Here is a 6,000-nt window from a genome sequence, read left to right on the forward strand (position 1 = left end):
ATTGGAGGGAAATAACTGATGAGGTCTAAATATCTAATATAAAAAATGTGTTATTTGTGTGATTTTGATAGACAAAATTTAATGATTTTGTGCTAATTTACTTCGTCATTACATTCATTCCGGATTTGCATAAAAATTGATATTAATTATAAAAATTATTATCTACAACACATCACTGTAATGTATTTAATTAATATAATTTGTATTTTTTTTAAATAAACCATTTGTTACCTAGCATGAAATATCCATTATTTTAATAGATACTTCAAACTTTAATTTAAAAATTACATTTTTTATTTATTTTCTTTTTCTGAAATTAAAAATTCGATGCATAATATATGTATCTTAAACGTTGATAAAAAACTTTGATCGTCAAACGTTCATCATTTCCCAAAAACAATTTCAATAAAATGTTGGAACTATGAATTTCTGTGCCATTAAAAAAAATAAATAATATTCATACAAGTAAAATTTACAAAAATTAAAAAAAAAATCCTGACAATGTGATTTTTTCCTTGTAACTCTTTCCAAACTGAACCGCTTTTCTTGAAACATAGTTAAGAACACTCTCAATTAAATTACCTTCCAAACAAATAAAAATTGAAAATCGGTTCATCCGTTTAGGATCTACGATGCCACAGACAGACAGATAGGCATAGCGGTCAAACTTATAACACCGCTCTTTTTTTTGCATCGGGGGTTAAAAAAGAGAAATTATTATATATACTACGAATTATCTTGTTAAATTAACGAATTATGATTTAAAGATGTCAAAAGTTTGACGATCAATGTACTAATTTAACATTAGCTACTTTCATGGAAGATTTTAATTATCTAGGTGTAATGTTTTCTGCGATTTTTCTATTTTTGGTTCAAATTAAAAATTAATATGCAACAAAAAGGATTTATTGTGGATACACATAAAAACTGGAGTGTATTTTCGTGCAATATACCAAATTTTAGTAATGTCATTGTTTTTCTCCCACAAAATTATGCAATTTTTTTATAGGAGAAACAAAAATTTGTTTAAAAGAGCTAAAAAACAGTGTTAAAATTGATATCTTTGTGAAAGTAACTTTTGTTACAGAAGCGCACACAAGTTGGTCTTACCAAACGTGAATCGATATGGTAGATTTTATGAAATGATTTAATCCTTGTTGGCCAAGTTTTCTTTTTTGATAAATTACTTCAAAACATGTATTCCTGTTTTATTATAAATTTCTTATTCATTTTTTTTAAACTTCTTTTATGATTTAGCTTTCAGCGCGTTATACCTACAAACGATCTTATTAATATCTAAATTGGAAAAAAAATGTTACAAAGATGATTAAAATTTAAAATTAATCAGTAGCTGAAAAGTGATTCTATTATAAACATTAACTAAGTACGTCTTACTGTATATTTAGATAAAGAACTTTTACAAAGTATTTCCAGAATATCATGATACGGACTAAATATAATAACACAAAAAACACAAAAGTAAAACAGCGAAACATTTAAGTATGAGAGCACTAACACAAAATTTCTCATAACTTCTCCGCTAATATCATAAATAGGTATAATTTAAAACCAAACAAACAATATCTGGAAGTATTTAAATATTTTTTAAATGAATATTTGTTAATTCTTATTGTAATTAGGATTTAGGATCCATCAATCATTTATTTGTTGAGGTGTGCGTTTCTATATTTTTTATTTTACACAAAACAAAAAACTTGATATAGATGTTACAAATGTGCAAAATAGAATATTCCCTAATAATTATCTGTCCGATTTTAAGTTTTGACGATTTATGGTTTATGAATAATTAAATATTTTGTGCCAAATAAAACAAAGAACAAATTTATAAAATATTTTCATTTTGATAAACTAATAAAATATAAAATGGTATATTTTTAACAGATTAATATTATTAGTATACGAAAAGAATTCGCCTAAAATGAAAAAGATTTAATTATTATAAAAAAAAAATATACTTGGGAAATTCAAAATAATTTATTGATTTTACGTAAAATATAATATTTTTTGGTGATATTTATTTCATAATTCTATTTTATTGTATAGTTCTATTATAATATCGTCCAAATTTATTTAAATATTTCAAACTTGTACAAATACATTTCAAAAAATATATAAAATTCAGTTATATCTTTGGCTAATGTATAATTAAGAAACCGCTCATTAATATAAAATAGGGAATCAAGTCATTAGCATAATTTACTTGTATTGATAATTTTACACATAAATTTTAGTTTTAAAACGAAAAAAATATAAAAAATAGATTGTTCAGACAGATTGTTGTATCGCCTAAACAGGTGATTAATATTGAAGAGAAAATTAAAATATCAGTATAAGGATTTCTTTAAATTATGATTTTCTTTGTCTAATTTTTCTATATATTTCGATTGTACACATACAAAAGAATGTAATGATAATAATTGTTTTTTTTTTTTTGAAGGTATTTACAATTGAAATTGTTTAGCACCAAGAAAATGTTTTACAGTACATGTATGAAATTAGGTGTCCCAATAAGCATAATAATTTTGACACAAAATAAATACATTTTGAGACAGTCGTTCAATGGGTAAAATTCTTCGTAGAAAGTTTCTCTGTAATTTTTGCAACCGATGTATCATTTTATAAAACAATGTAACAAACAAAAATTGTTGTTATAAGGATCATTTAAAACAAAAAAACGACTGATTAAATATAAATTGAAGGTCACTTTAATTTAGAAAGATTCGGTAGACATGCGAGAAAATAAGCATTCAATTTCTAACAATGTTAGGAAAAAAAATTAGACTTAAAATTGCCAAATTGTTGGTTTTGTTTACTTCCTCCAGTGACATGTCAACATTGTTAATTTATGGACGCTAGGTATCATCACCGAAAACCAACTTGGATCGAAATTGAGGAAAAAACGATGAAATGTAGAATTTTGTAGTCTTATTGATATACCTAACATAAATTGTTAAATCATAAATTTTGTAAAACCTTCCATAATTTATAAATAATGCACAAGTTCTCACATCATGGAATTTTTGTACTACAACGAAAAACGATTATAAAGAGCCTCCCAAAAGTAATGAATATCAGAAAAATGGTGGATAAAAGATGGAATTCTAAGATGTATAAATCTTTTGGAGTTTTTCGTTTTATCGTATCATTTGTCGTTTAATAATAGAAAAGGAATATTTTACAATAAACAAAATTTTAGAAAATAAAATTTATTACAATTAATACTATCAAAAAAAGGCAAACGACTTTTCGTTTTAAAATTCCATCATTTTTCTTCTTTTCATTCATTACTTTTGGAACATCCTACAAATTAATTTCATGAGGGAAATTAAATTTAATGTCTTATATAGCTTTTTTATTTATAAAAGAATCTTTTTTTTTATTAAAATTTGAATTATGTCGTTTTAATAAATGAAAAAAAGATTAATTATAATGATCTGAATATAAAGATGTGCAATATTGATAGTAGTTTATTGTGTTTAAATTTCTTATACTTGATTTAAAAACATTTGTACTGATATTTTTCTTTGATGAGTTGTGTATATAAAAAAAAGTTTTTGAGATGGATTCTTTGTTGCTCATGTAGATTTTATTACCATCTCACCATAATTCATGTATAACGTAATAATGGTATATCAAAAATTATAGTAATATAAACAAAATATTTAACTATAAATTAAGTAAAAAAAATAATACACTGTATGAGAACTGTTAACATATTCCTGCCAACAACGTAATTTATAACTTTCAATCATAAGCTTAATAAAGCATTACAATGAATATATTCGTGTTATTTTATTCTTAATTTTTCAGCGGAAAATAAAATTTGCTCGTTCATCAATTAACTGGTTTTTGAGATATGATGCTTGAAAAATTTCAGAAATGTTAAAATTTTGAGTTTTGCTTTTGTTAAACCGTTAGAGACAGCTAACAAAAGTTTAAATGCAAAAAATGTTCCTTAGTTTAAGAAAACAATTTTATTGAAAAAGGTGAGTATCTATATTACATTATTGATGGACATATTATATCAAAGGTGGTGTAGTGGCTAGCCCAGTCGCCTCCGCTTTCATAGCACCTCGGTTCGTATCTAGCATTGTCCCGATTAATTTTTAATTAAAAATGAGATAATGTCATTTTTTTAGATAATTGTTATGAGAACCAAAAACAACAAATTAGTAAGAGAGCATGGTATATTTTATGTTATTTTAATTCTCACCCCCTGGCAGAAGAGTGATTTATGACATAAAACAAATTCTTATAAAATATAGGTGAGATAAAGAAGTTGGATTGTAAATACGTAATATTCTTTTTGGATTTTCATTTTATTTTTGTGTGGTATTTGGTTTGTAAAAAAAAAGTTGATGCAAAAAAATTTTTTTAAGATGAAATTAATTATATGGAATTATGTGCAAGTAATTCGTAAATAGTTTTTATGTATTTTGATTTCATTTAAATAAAGTTGAAAACTCAAACCCTGTTTTTATTTTATTTTTCCCCATCTCTCTGTAGCTATACAATATTATTTCAGTTAAAAATAGGTGAGTATTTCGAACTTCACGATAGGTAAGTATTTCAAACTTCGTTTGCCATTTTTTTTTGTAATAATACTACTCAAAATTTTCCGAAAATGAGTTTTACTTTTTGTTATAATTTAAGAAAGTCGAAAATATGAATATAATTATTTATTAATATGAATAACAGAGCCGTAATGGTATAATGGTTAGCGTATCTGACTTCGAATAAATAGTCCCTTGGTTCGAACCTAGGTGAGGACATATATTAAAAAAAAGTTCATTAAATCTTTTAAGCAAAATCTGATTTTTATTTTCATTTTTTTTCAAATTTCCACCACAGCATGTTTGCCTAGTAAATGATGAAAAAATTAGTTTTTTTTCGTTCAAAAACTTCAATTTTTTTCACATTTCTACTAGGAGAACATCAAGGACGGACGGAATAAGTAGTACCTGATAGCCAGGTAATTGTTGTCACCTCGTAAGTCAGAAAGTTAGTGGTCTGCACACCCGTGTTTGGTGAGTGTGACCTCTAGTGGGCAGACCAATAACTTTCTGCCAAAATAAAATTTTAGACTTTCGGGGTGAAAACACTTACTCACTTTTCTCCTTATCAGGAACTACTAATTCCCACTTATGTTCTCCTAGTACAAATGTTGAAAAAATTGAAAATTTTTTCGAAATTATATTATTTTTTGAATATAAAATTAAACTGACCAATTATTTATATTAGCTGACCAATTATCAGCGAATGCTTCCCGATCGCGCATAGGTGGAGTTTTTCAATCTTTAATAAAAAATTTTCTGATGCTGACCAATTAATGAGACCAACTGACCTTTTATGACCAATTTCTGACCTTTCAGATGGTATAATTGGTCAATCGAAATTCCGCGCATGAGGTGCTAAGATCGCGGAGCTACCAAACCATTTTTGAACATATTTTTAATATTTTGTAACAGGAGAAGAGTGAAATATATTTATGATTAATTAAATTCCCACCCCCTGACAGAATAGTGATTTATGACATATGTATAACTGACGTTATTTATAGCAAGAGGGCGGGTTATATAGATAATTTAAACTATAAAAAGAGTGGAAAATTTTTAACATTAGGAAAAATTCATTAATTAAATAAAAAGTAAAAATGTGATACACACCAAAGGGATACGAACTAGCGTACCTTGGTTTCATAGATAAGTGCTATACCCACACAGCCACCCATCTTATTAAAATCAATATAATTAATTTAATACTTACCTTTACTAAAAAATTAATTAATTCATAATTTTATTCTGGAAGAAAAAATAGGGTAGAAAATTTAAAAAATAAAACAAAATTTAAAATATATATAACGAATTTTATTTATAAAAAAGATTTATAATTAATTAACTCAAAAAAATATTTTGTGGGGGCCAAATTACGTTAGTTTACTAGTGGGCTTGAGAATTGAACAGATTTGAAAGTTGGCAG

Source organism: Chrysoperla carnea, chromosome 2 (genome assembly GCF_905475395.1).
Source record: "Chrysoperla carnea chromosome 2, inChrCarn1.1, whole genome shotgun sequence".
Lineage (NCBI taxonomy): Eukaryota > Metazoa > Arthropoda > Insecta > Neuroptera > Chrysopidae > Chrysoperla > Chrysoperla carnea.